At 42.3% G+C, this 13,749-nt stretch overlaps 1 long non-coding RNA gene across 1 annotated transcript in view; it reads right to left on the bottom strand.

Annotated features, from left to right (window-relative positions):
• The window catches only part of LOC141371239 (uncharacterized), a 264,233-nt gene extending 253,966 nt beyond the window's left edge, over nucleotides 1–10,267 (bottom strand). The window contains exon 1 of the long non-coding RNA XR_012376030.1: nucleotides 10,215–10,267. This is a non-coding gene — a long non-coding RNA (uncharacterized lncRNA). The remainder of the gene's footprint in view (nucleotides 1–10,214) is intronic.
• Nucleotides 10,268–13,749: the final 3,482 nt, after the last annotated feature.

Here is a 13,749-nt window from a genome sequence, read left to right as displayed (position 1 = left end):
CGTGTGGAGTCTCCAAACCCAGCAGATCCCTGCGGTGCGCTCCCGCGTCGCTCCTCCCGGGGGAGGAAGGGGAGTCTCCCCGGCTCTGCCGCTTGTTGGGTCCCTGCTGGAGGAGCAGTGGCCCGACTGGGCCGCGGATCACAGTTTATGGCAACCCCGAGCTGAGAGCCCGCGCCTCGGCTCCGCCTCTGCAGCCGGCTTCCCCGCTCCGATACCTGGGAGCTCTGCCGCACTCAGGCACCCCCCGGTCTTTCTGTGACCTCGAGGGTCCTGAGACCACACTGTCCCGGGGGGTTTCCACCCCCCGCTTAGCCACTGGAGCGACGTCCCTCAGCAGAGCCAACTTCTAAAAGGTCCGATTTTGTGCTCCGCGGCTCTAGCACTTGCCAGAAGCGGCCGACGGAGGCCCCTCCCCCACCATCTATCCTCCCGAATATCACCTCGGATTCACTTCTCTGCACGTCCTACCTTCCAGAAAATGGTCGCTTTTCTGTTCAGAGAATTGTTGCTATTCTTTTCTTCGATCTCCTGTTGAGTTCGTAGGTGTTCAGAATGGTTTGATCCCTATCCAGCTGAATTCCTGAGACCAGACGAAATCCACGTCTCCTACTCCTCCGCCATCTTGCTCCGCCCCTCAAGTACTGTTTTATACATAGTGTCTTATTTAACCCTTACAACATTACATAAGCTACACTTTATGAAGCCTATTTTATATACTGTAACTCAGAATGGTTAAGTGATTTGCCCAATGGCCCAAGAGTTGGCAGAGGAAGAATCAGGACTTGAATTCACATCTCCTTGACTCCAAAGCCTGTACATACCGCCCAGCATATAACACAAACGTCTGAAGAACAGACGTTTAAAAGCCTTCATTTTAAAATTTTGTGAGCCAAGGGGCGCCTGGCTGGCTCAGTGGGTGGAGTGTACGACTCTTGATCTCGGGGTTGTAAATTCGAGCCCCACATGGGGTGCACAGGTTTCTTAAAAATAAAATCTTTAAATAAAATAAAATTTTGTGAGCCAAGACTACCAAATAACTCCTAAAAACCAAGCTAGTTATGTGTAAAGAGAAAAATTTTTACTAATACTCTACCCATACACACAATCAGCTGTGGATATTTTCAGAACATATTTAGACTCAGTTCTTCCAGCACTTGATACTTCCAGGATAAACTTGAAAACGGTGTATCAGGGACTGAGAGTTGATGCCCATAAAACGGCTCTGAGAAAGGGAAAAAGGCCACTGAATGTACCAAGGGGTACTTTGAAGCAAAAAGTTCTCCTAAATCCCTCTCATCTCTGGTCCCTGAGAATACAAAGGGACACCCTTGTTTAAAAAAAGGGACATCACAAAAAGGAAAAATTGATCTGCTAAATAATAAAGGCCCCCTCTAAATGATTTGAACTTGGAACCACAGAAGGGGCACATAAAGACAATTTTCCACACTCTGGTGTATAAAGCTGGGGTCACACCCAGACACCGCCCCCAGAGGTGTGGCCACCCCAATCAGTCACATTTCCTGCTTCCCACCCTCATCTGTGTTAATAGATGCTATAGAAAAAATTTCTTTCTTTCCCATGAAACAAAATGAAGAGCTGGAATGTTCTAATATTTATCTTCATTTACTACTAGAAACAACTGCATATTTTTAGAAGACTACAAAAAGTCAATGTAACACCAAATGATGCATTTGGACGTGTCCCTGATGCACGATCTCATTCATGTACCAAAGCTGCAAAGCTGCTTTCTCAGCCCTGCCCTTCCCAATAGCTTAAGTGTGTCCATCCATACTGGTGGGGTGGGTGACTAAGAATTTCAGGTTCTTAGATTACAAATAATATAAGATAAAGTATAATTCCTCTTAAATAAGGGAAGTGTTCTTTTTAGAAACTCCAAATTATTAGAAAAATAGAACTAGTTGCTGTCACAAAGCTTCTAGAAACCATCCCCCAGGGCCATAAAACTGGTGACATCAAAAATAGTGAATTAAAAAAAAAAGGATAAAGCAAATGTTAATGTAATAATATCCAAAGATCCTGACATTACTAGAGGCAACTCTCATACTTCATCAGAATTGAAGGCAGGCGAATCTCTGCAGCCTGTAAAGTCAAGGCTAGGTCCAAACTCATCACCCTAAAGCTAGAAACCTCTACACGGGGATATTCTCCAGACCCAGCAAACAGGTGAACGTAGGCACAGTCTCCTCCTCTATCAACATGCACCCCCCAGAAAAAGGCACAGAAGATTGCTGTTACTTCAACTGGATGAGTGAAATGAACTAATCTTTTTTAATAGAGAAAAAAGCATCACACAAACATGAGAAGCAGATTTCAAACATTGAAAATATTACAGAAGAAAATTAACTCCTAAAACAGGCAAAATATAAAATTGGAAGAGAGAGAAAAAAGTAAAGACAAAAAGCAAATAAGGGATCAACTGGTGAGAATGTTTTCCTATTTGAATCACCAATTGGAAAAAAATTGGAATTTTATTTATTTATTTATTTGTTTGTTTATTTATTTATTTATTTGAGAGAGCATGAGCTGGGTTTGGGGGGATGCAGAGGGAGAGGGAGAGGGAGAGAAAGAATCTTAAGCAGGCTTGGCGGCCAGCACAGAACCTGGCATGGAGCTCAATCCCACAACCCTGAGATCATGACCTGAGCCGAAATCAAGAGTCAGACACTTAACCGACTGAGGCACCCAGGCACCCCCAAAAATTGGAATTTTAAAAATGTTGTTAAAATGTCAATTTTAAGATAAGATAGGTTTTCATTAAATATATTTTAAAGCACAAAAGACAACTTCTGAGAACAGATAACTGGAGCCAATAGCAAGCTAAACACTCCTATAGATGTGTTGTTTTCAAGCATTCTACATGATGCGGGCCTCCCCTCCCTTATTCCTTTTGCTCATATCAGGGTCAAGCTTCAATCAGAGAAGAGTCTGAACAAAGAATATACCTAAGGGCCAATTCATCACCAAATGCTGGAGAGCACCTACTGTGTACAGGATGCTGGGCTGGGCCCTCATAGTTCTACCCTCTTTGCAGAAGCTGCTCCTCAATTTGACACACCAGGCTCTCCACCTGGCCTTTATATACCTTTCCAGACATGTGGCCCCTGGACACAGCTACATCGCATCTTGCCCCCTGGCATCATTGTCTTGCCAAAATAAAGGGGTGGGCAAAGGTATTCCAGGCAAATGGAAACCATAAGAAAGCAGGGCAGTAACAAGTCCTGATTTGCATTTTTAAAAACAGCTCAGGTTTCTTTGTGGAGAATGGATTGAGGGTGTGTTGTATAAATGAGCCAAAGATGACCCTTGTGGAAGACCCCTAGGTTATTTCTCCACTGCTGGCTGAGGCCCGTGAGCTCAGAAGCCCACTGGTATCAGGCTCAAACTTTTACATGTTCAGTTATTTGCAAACAGTCCAAACAAACAGATATTTAGGCATTTAGGGCCTCCCTGCCTTACACAGTGCACAAATCTCACCTGACAGCATTATGGTTACAAGACTTCAAGGGCTACTGTCCTTCAGAGCACTCTGACCCGGAGACTCCCTGCTGTGCTGCTGAGGGCCACCCCCTAGACACATAACCCCCCTCCCCGGGGAGTGCCCTGCCCCCTCCCCTTCTGAATAGCAACCACACACACACACACACACACACACACACACACACACACACACGCACACACTCCAGCTGAGCGTGACTTCACAGCTGGGAAATAGGAAAGCATTACCCCATAAAGCCAGCATGTGCTACTGCCACCTTGTGGTCATATTGTTTCCCTTGCTCGGTCGCCCAAAGCCCCCCACACCCTGGCAGGGGCACTCTCCCAGATGACAGACAGCAGTTTGACTAAAGAGGCTTATGTAGGCTTGGAGAGAGGTGGATGGGCTTGGAGCTCCAAAGGCAGATCTATTTGAAAAATGGTGATATTAACACACAGATCAAGAAATTAGGAAAAGGTGATAGAGTCCCTCAAAAAGCATAAGGTCAGTCGGGCCTGCAGAGCACCAGTAAAGAGTGGGGCTTCCGTGGGAAATGGGAGCCCTACCCAGAGGGGAAGACTTGGCACACGGGAGAAGCTCTGCACCCTTTAAGCCAACTTTCTCAGACTCCTTTCAAGGCATTTTTTTTCTTAAGATTTATTTATTTCAGAGAGAGAGAAAGCACAGGGGAGTGGGGAGCAGAGAGGGAAAGAGAGAATCTTAAGTAGGTTCCACACCCAGTGCAGAGCCCAACTCGGGGATCGATCTCAGTACCCTGAGATCATGACCTGAGCTGAAACCAAGAGTCGGATGCTTAAGCGACTGCACCACCCAGGCGCCCCTCAAGTCAACAGTTTATATCAGGTTCCTGTGTGGGTAGATACACACATACAGACACATGTATAAAGATTCACTGAGGGGCACCAGGGTGGCTCAGTCGGTTAAGCCTCTGCCTTGGGCTAGGTCCTGGGATGGAGCCCCGTATTGGGCTCCCTCCTCAGCAGAGAGCCTGCTTCTCCCTCTCCCACTCCCCCCTACTTGTGTTCGTGCTCTCTCTCTCTCTCTAATAAATAAATAAACTCTTAAAAAAAAAAAAGATTCACTGAAACAATATTTACCTTCCCTGACCCATGCATTTGGATTTTCTATTTGCTCCTCTATTTTAATGCAGATCATAAGCCTTTGAATTGATTTCATGATTCACCAATGGGACCAGCTGGCCATTCGAAAAACACGGCATTTAGTGATGATTGTTTATTTTTCGTCTTGATTATTGCTTTGGCTTTAGGATGAAAATGGGGGGAGTGATTTTTCTAGAAGTTTCCCCTTTAAAAAAATATTTTATTTATTTTTGAGAGAGAGAGAGAATGCAAGCAGGAGGAGGAGCAGACTGTGGGCTGAGCACAGAGTCCAATATGGGGCTCAGTCCTACAACCTTGAGATCCTGACCTAAGCTGAAATCAAGAGCCGAACACCCAACCAACTGAGCCACCCCTGGAAGTTTCCCCTTTTTTTGTCCATGTTGCTGGTCAGCCCCAGTTTCTCTAGGAAGCCCAGTTTTTCTTGGATTTGCTGCGGCCTCTGATGCTGAATTAATGGAGTGGCCATCCCTTCCTGGCTAGAATATAGAGTAGCCCTGAGCCAGAGGGAAAGAGAGGCCAGGTGGGTGTTCCCTCGTGGCATTCAAGAAGCTCACAGAACCCTGGAAACCTGCTCACGTAAAACTTCATAAACGCTGGCCACTGACTCCGCGCTCCTGTGATTCCTCAGAACACCTCCACATTCTGGGGAGTCTATTATAAGTGGAATTTAGAAATAAGGGAAATTGATGGGGCGCCTGACTGGCTCAGTCAGTAGAGCATATGACTCTTGATCTCAGGGTTGTAAGTTCAAGTCCCACAGTGGATGTAAAGATGACTTAAAAAATAAAATCTTTAGGGGCACCTGGGTGGCTCAGTTGGTTAAGCATCAAACTCTTGATTTCAGCTCAGGTCATGATCTCAGGGTCAGGAACTCGAGCTCCATGTCAGTCTCTGTGCTGGGTATGGAGTCTGCTTGAGATTCTCTCTCTCCCTCTGCCCCTTCCCCCCCCACAAAAATAAAAATAAGTAAAAATAAAACCTTTTAAAAAAATAGAAATAAGAGAAAGTGCTTTAAAAAAGAAAACTTTGAGATGCATTCAAGACTCTTTTGTATGTGTCCCTAGCACCTAAAAGGAAATATACATAAGAACTTTGTCAAAATTCTTTAGTTAGTAGAGATGAGAATCTTAATATTAACTTAATTAACATTCCTGAGACTAGAACAACGATCCAGATGCTCAAAAATTTCTCTTTACTTTTGTTTAGAATGAAAACATTCCATAGAGAAAGAATATTCTGTAAATAAATACAACAGAACAACTGACCTACAGCTTGACTCCTCTGCAGCCCATAGAATCCATTTTTTGAGCACAATGTATTTTATGAATAAACTTCTACACTTTTAAAATTGAGTTTTCTCTTTTTGAAGTACAGCTTCAAGCAACTACAAGTTTCCATCCTGCTAACCCGAGGCAGCCGTTGCTTTTAACTTCTATCTTTTATTTAAAAAACTTAATTGGAAGTTTTTGTAGCCAGAAGGAGCACTTCAAAGAAAAGGGAAAAAAAATGCCAAAAATTCATACTTTATGTCAGAGGTTAGGAGGGAAAGAAACAAAGATTACAGAAACGAGGGGTTAATGATATATATATATACATATATATAGGAAAGTGGTGAAAGAAGGAAAGAAGGCAGGAAACAGACTGGAGAAGAAGAAAAAAGGAAACCTCCGTGCAGCCCAAAGTCCCTGCGCTTGAATCCCGCCCCCCCAAGCCATTCACCCCCATCCCAATGACACATCAACGGACCACAGCTCTTCCTACTCTTTAATTTCTAGACATTCCTGTCACTGCAGATTCAAAATCCACTCTGACGAAACAATGTGAGAAGGTGGGAATAGATTCCTGAGATTCCTTCCAGCTCTGATAAGCTATCACTCTGCGATTTACAGTTAGTGCATCTCCTGTATCACCCACCAAGCATACTGATGAACAAGCAAATGAGATGCATATCTGAGACTTGTTCCCAGAGCTTCTTAGGGTGGCGATAAATAACAGATCCTACTGTTTCAAATAGGGACACTTTCCCATACTCAGACGGGTCCTCAAGATCAGAATACCTATAAAATCGGACCTCACTGGTCTCAGACAGGCAAGATTTCTCTTACATAAAAAATCGTAAGAGGGGCACCTGGGTGGCTCAGTCGGTTAAGCACCCAACTCTTGATTTCCGCTCAGGTCATGATCTCAGGGTTAGGAGATCAAGCCCCACATCTGACTCCACGTTGGGCATGGAGCCTGCTTAAGATTCTCTCTCTCCCTCTCCCACTGCCCCTCCTCACCCCACCCATGCTCTCTCTCTAATTAAAAAAGAAAAGAAAAAGTCCTAAGAGCCTGTTTTCCATGCTCTGCTTTATAAATCTGTGCTCAGCAGCTAATTTCAGAAGCATTTCCCAACATGACCTAACAGTCTCCATCTGTGATGAAGGGGCAGGTAAGTGCAGAGAAGAAGGCCTGGCAATGAACACCGAACCAGGACAAGTTCGCCAACAGCCCACACACAGAAGGACCAAGTTGGCCAATTTGCCGTTCCACAGCACCCTGTCCGTGAAACCAGCCGGCATGCAGAACCAGCTGCTTTAGGGATGAGCATGTGTCCCAAAGGGCAGCTAACTCGTACACAGGCCAGGTCTCCTGTGGTGGCATCGGAGCAAAATGACAAGCAAGGCCAATCAGGGTCCCTTGCTGGGGAATGTGAATGAGGACATGAAAACAAAGCACTTAGTGATGGGAGAAGGTTAAAGGTCATGATGAAGGCAGCCAGAGAGGCCCTGATGGACTGTAGGGGCCTGAGAGCGAGCGGACTGCATGCAGCAAGCCTCAGCAACTGCAGCGTGCACATCCACACTCACGCACACGCACACGCACACACACACCTGTGCTTGCACACTCATGTACATGCACACACTGACGTGCTAGACAAAATGGAAAGGGGGAGTTTCATCTATGGTGGAGTTCCACAGAAAAAATGGGAAATTCCTACATCCCAGAAACACAGAGGAAACAGAGTGAGGAGCATAAACTAAAGTTGCCTAGGCTTGAAGGTAAATAACACGTATGAGATGATAATGGGTCACCACCACACAATAATGAAAGTTGGGATCTTAAACCTGTACATACATAATCCTGAGGCTTATGATATATAAAGCAAAAATTAAAAAAATTACAAGGAGGAATTGGCAAACCCACAATCATGGTAGGAGATTTTAATATGCCTCTCTCGACAAGTTACAATCCAGGGGACAAAAATTAATAAAGATTTAGAAAGAACCATTTGAACAACAGCTTTCTCTAGTGAACTGGTAACTAAAGAATACGTGCTATTTTATTCACATGCAGCATTCCTAAAAACTGACCATTCAGGGGCACCTAACTGGCTGGGTCAGTCAGAAGAGCATGCGACTCTTGATCTTGGGGTCAGGAGTTCAAGCCCCGCATTGGGTATAGAGATTACTTCAATAAATACAGCTTAAAAAAAAGAAAAAGAAAAAAAAAACCTGACCATTCAAAGATAGAAGACAAATCATAACAATTTTTTTAAATATTTTATTTATTTATTTGACAGAGAGAGACACAGCGAGAGAGGGAACACAAGCAGGGGGAGTGGGAGAGGGAGAAGCAGGCTTCCCGCGGAGCAGGGAGTCCGATGTGGGGCTCGATCCCAGGACCCCGGGACCATGACCTGAGCTGAAGGCAGATGCTTAACGACTGAGCCACCCAGGTGCCCCAAATCATAACAACTATTAAACACTCCAAAGCATACCTGCCTCAATCTCATCGAAATGTAATTTGGTGTTAGGAATCAATAGTAAAAATAATAACTTTTAAAAAACCTGTCTATTTGGATATTTTAAAATACCAGAAATACACAGAGGTCAGAGGAAAAAAATATATCGTCATGGAAATTACAAAGTTTGTAGAATGGGAAAAAAAATGTTTAATTTAAATATAGCATGTTAAAACTGGTAGGATATTTCTACTTCCACTTAGGATGTGGAAAGTTATGAGAGATATGAGAGAATGTTGTTCCCACCCTAAATATAAGATGAAGGTGGTTAACCACAAAATCATTACCTTCTCAAGTAGATCACAGAGCCGAGGATGCAATTAAACCTAATAAAATCCAAAAACAGACAAGCATGGCTGCTTTCATCCTTGGCATAGCAGAGGGAAGCAAAAGAGGCTGCCACAGATGGATTAGAAAAGCATGAAACTTTCAGTGAATTTCTAGAGATGAAACAAAGGATAGTATGATAGGCGAGAATCCCTAAAGGGGCCATACACAGATCTGTACCTAGGACCAACTCTATTCCATGGGCCTTTACCAAATATGTGTAAGAAAAATTGGACACAGGACAGGAGCATCACCAGACACCTACTCTGAAGCACATGTAGGGGGCCTTGGGGCCTGTGGAACAATTTAAAAATATCTAGCACAAGTGTAATTACAGTACCAGAGGCAAGGAAAAAGAGAAAAAGCCAAAATAAATCTTTGAAGAAATAATGGCTGGAACTTTCTCAAAGTTGGTTAAAAAAAAATAGATAAATTCACATATTCAAGAAGTTCAGCAAAACACAAGTAGAACAAATACAAAAGCCAAAACAAACAAACAAACAAAAAAACTCCTACACATATCATAGTCAAACTGGTGAAACCAATGATAAAAGGAAAAATCTCGAAAGCAGCTGGAAAAAAAATGGATCAATAATTTCAATTACTCCCCCCTTCTCATCAGAAACTACAGAGTCACAAGACAGGGAGACAACCTCTTTAAAGGGCTAAAAGAAGAAGGGGGAAAAAAAAAGGCTGCTAATGCAGAATTCAATATCCAGAGAGAATGTCCCAAAAGAATGATGCTGAAATACAGAGATTTTCATATAAAATAGGCTGATTATAAAACAAAATGAAAAAGTTGTAACTATAAATCTTGTAGGAGCAGTAGGAGACTATCTTGGCAAACTTGGGGTAGCAAAGATGTCTTAAAAGGACACTGGAAACACTACACATAAAATAAAATTCTTGAGAAACTGGGTAGCATCAAAAGGAATAACTTCTGCTCTCCAAAAGGCACATTAAAAGAAAGAAAAAGCAAGCCACAGACTAGAAGAAAAAATTCGTAATACATATATTTGACAAAGGACTTGTATCCAGAAGATACATGAAAGAATGTCTACATATTGATAATAAAAAGACAACCCCAGGGGAAAAAATTGGCAAAAAAATAAATAGTGTTGGGGGCACCTGGGTGGCTCAGTCGGTTAAGTGGCTGCCTTTGGCTGAGGTTATGATCAGGTCATGATCCCCAGTCCTGGGATGGAGCCCTGGCCCTGGTTCCCAGCTCAGCAGGAAATCTGCTTCTCCCTCTGCCTCTGCCTCTACCCGCCCCCCACTCATTCTCTGCTCCTGCGCTCTTTCTCTCTCTCAAATAAATAAAATCTTTTTAAAAATAAATAAATAGCGTTCGTTTGCAAACTAGCCTCCACACACAGAGGACAGGGAGAGACAGAGAAAGGGAGGGAAAAGGCAGCCTCCCAGATTGGGAGGGTGACAGGTTTAACAAGCCAGGGAATTTACTTACGAGGTTTGTGTTGAGCGGCTGCAAGACAGTAGATCCCTGCACCCGCCCGCCAGAATCTTAAAGGTTTATACAGAGGCCTCAACAGGGTTCAGTGACAAACTGTCGAGCTGATCTCAACACTTTATTCTCTCAAGGCTACGACCTTGAAATGGCTCTGGCTGTGGAACGATGGGCAGTGGACATTCCAGGGACAGAGGAGGGATGAGGAGCCTCTGACGGCCCTGGTCCAGCCGAAGGGTCAACTGGAGGTCACGTCCTCTCCGTGACCTCCTCCAGAACAGAGACACTTTACAAAAGAAGATACACAAACAGCCGGTGAGCACGTGAGAAGGTGCTTACCCGTATTCCCGTGCAATGCAACTCAAAACCACTGTGAGATTCCACCCCGCCTTCCATCAGAATGGCTAAAACTTTTAAATGTCAGAGAGGACAATGGGACAACCAGAACTCCAATAGATTGCTAGAAAAAGTGTAAAACACAAGCATCACTTTGGAAAACCCTTTAGTGGTCTCTTAGTTTAACATACACTACTCAATTGACCCAGTAATTCTACCCCTAGGTATTTACCCAAGAGAAATGAGAAATAGAACCCTGCCCGTGTGAAAACTAGCATGAGAATGTTAGTAACAGCTGTGTTCATCATGGCCAAAACGTGGAAACAACCCAGACATTCCTCAATAGAAGAACGAATGAATTGTGATTTATTCATCCAAAGGAATTCTATTAACAGTAGAAAGGAGTGAACTACTGATACACATGATACGGATGAATTTCAAAAATATTATGCTGACGGGCACCTGGGTGGCTCAGTCATTAGGCGCCTGGGTGGCTCAGTCATTGGGCGTCTGCCTTCGGCTCGGATCGTGATCCCAGGGTCCTGGGATCGAGTCCCGCGTTGGGCTCCCTGCTCGGCAGGAAGCCTGTTTCTCCCTCTCCCACTCCCCCTGCTTGTGTTCCATCTCTCACTGTGTCTCTCTCTGTCAAATAAATAAATAAAATCTTTAAAAAAAAAAGTATTATGCTGAATGAGAAGAAGCCAGAGATAACAGAATACAGACTCTTAGGAACTTCAAGAGCAGTTACCAATGGTAACCAAAGTTACCAATGGTGACAAAATCCAGGAGAGTAGCTGGTTCTGGGGAGGGACGCTTGACCAGGAAGAAGCATGAAATAACTTTCTGGGTTGATGGAAACTTGATAGGTATGTAGGTTACAAGAATATATGAATTGTTAGAACTGACCAAACTGTATACTGAGGATCTGTGAATTTCACTGTATGTAAGAGATACCTCCCTTTGAAAAACTTGCAAGGGGCAGATTAGCTATACTTAGAGAAAACGCGTCACCTTAAATACGTGTAGTAGGAAAGGAAAAAAAAAGTAAAAATTCACAAACTAAGTTTCTCACCTAAATTAGAAAAAGAATATCAGAATACATTTTTAAAAGAAAGAAAGGAATGTGGTGTATTTTAATTTTTTATTATGGAAATTTTGAAACATACAGGAAAGTTGCGAGAATTATATTGTAAATTTTTATTACCTGACACTCAGGTTCAATAATTACCAACAAATGGCCAATCTTGCTTCATCTAAATCCTCCCAGCATTCCCCTGACCCTATATAACATAGGGTTATTTTTAAAGCAATTCCAGAATTTATATATTTTCATTCAAAAATACTCTCTAAGGGATTTTTTAAAATATAAAATTTTAATGCCATTACCACACCTAAGAATGACAATAATAAAATATATAATAATATAATAGAAAAAACTACAATAAAGATAAACAAAACCGAAAGCTAATATAATGGCTAAACCTCTGAAAACCAACCCAAAAAGCAAATAGGCACAAATAATATTAGGAAAAAAGTAGAGATTCAAAAAATTTGAAGAGGTTACTATCTACAACTTAAAGCAATATAGCTGGACATTACATGAAATAATTTCACAGGGAAATATAACTTATTCAGAAGGAAAAAGAAAACTTACATAGTCCTGAAACTACTTAGGAAATAAAATCAGTCATTAAAACTAAGCCCACAAAGGAAAAAGAAAAAAATTGTCCAAAATAATTTTGAAGGTATATTCATCCAATCAAGGAATTGATTATTCTAACTTGATGAACCATGTTTTTCATTTAAAAAAAAACAAAAACAGGGGCACCTGTGTGGCTCAGTTGGTCAAGCCTCTGCCTTTGGCTCAAGTCCTGATCTCAGGGTCCTGGGCTCAAGCCCAGCGTCAGGCTCCCTGCTCAGCGGGGAGTCTGCTTCTCCCTCTGCCTCTGTCCCTCCCCCCGACTTGTGCACCCTCTCGCTCTCTCTCTCTCCCTCAAATAAATAAATAAATAAATTTCTTTAAAAAAGAACACAAGACTTAAACATATGTGTGAATTTGACAAATGACAGAAAGGGCACTAAAAATATCAGTGGAGAACAGAAGCTCCTTTTTTTCAACTTCAAATCACATTTTATTATTGGAAAAGTCATTTACATTTTTAGGATTGCTGTCAAATAACAATTTATTTTTTAAAAATCTCAAAATATGTTCTAGTATGTTCAGTAGCAAAGATCTACCAGTGTTACACATATTAAGAAAATCATCAGGCATCATCAGGGAAATACAAACCAAAACCATGATGAGATACCACCTCACACCCGTCAGAATGGCTAAAATTAACAAGTCAGGAAACAACAGATGTTGGTGAAGATGCGGAGAAAGGGGAACCCTCCTACACTGTTGGTGGGAATGCAAGCTGGTGCAACCACTCTGGAAAACAGTGTGGAGGTTCCTCAAACAGTTATAAAGGATACAAAAATACTGATTTGAAGGGGCATATGCACCCCAGTGTTTATAGCTGCATTATCAACAATAGGCAAATTATGGAAAGAACCCAAAGTCCATCAGTTAAGGAATGGATAAAGATGTGATAGATAGATAGATATAGATATAGATATAATATAGATATATATACACAATGGAATGTTTCTCAGCCATCGAAAGAATGAAATCTTGCCATTTGCAACAGCATGGATGGAGCTAGAGGGTGTTATGCTAAGCAAAATAAAGTCAGCCAGAGGAAGACAAATACCATATGATTTCACTTATGTGTGGAATTTAAGAAATAAAACAGATGATCACGGGGGAAGGAAGACAAAAAAAGAGAGGGGGGGATGCAAACCATAAGAGACTCTCAACTATAGACAATAAACTGAGATTTACCAGAGGGGAGGTGGGTGGGGGATGGGCTAAAGTGGCGATGGGTAGTAGGAGGGCACTTGTTATGAGTACTGGGTGGTATAGGTAAGCTATGAATTACTAAATTCTACTCCTGAAACCAATATTACCCTATATGTTAGCTAACGACAATTTAAATAAAAATTTGAAACAAAAAAGAAAACCTATATTACATTTCTTTTTGGACTGATTAAAATCTACATGCCTATCAAGTCAGTGGTTGTGCCTAACGGGGCTCTTATGGATCAAGTACAGGCATAAAAAACAAGTTTGAAAACTTCAAAGAATTTTAAGACAGAA

The sequence above is a fragment of the Callorhinus ursinus genome, unplaced genomic scaffold (genome assembly GCF_003265705.2).
Source record: "Callorhinus ursinus isolate GAN/ISIS: 27379988/994484 unplaced genomic scaffold, GSC_fseal_2.0 scaffold61, whole genome shotgun sequence".
NCBI lineage: Eukaryota > Metazoa > Chordata > Mammalia > Carnivora > Otariidae > Callorhinus > Callorhinus ursinus.
This window is presented reverse-complemented; position numbering and strand designations above follow the sequence as displayed.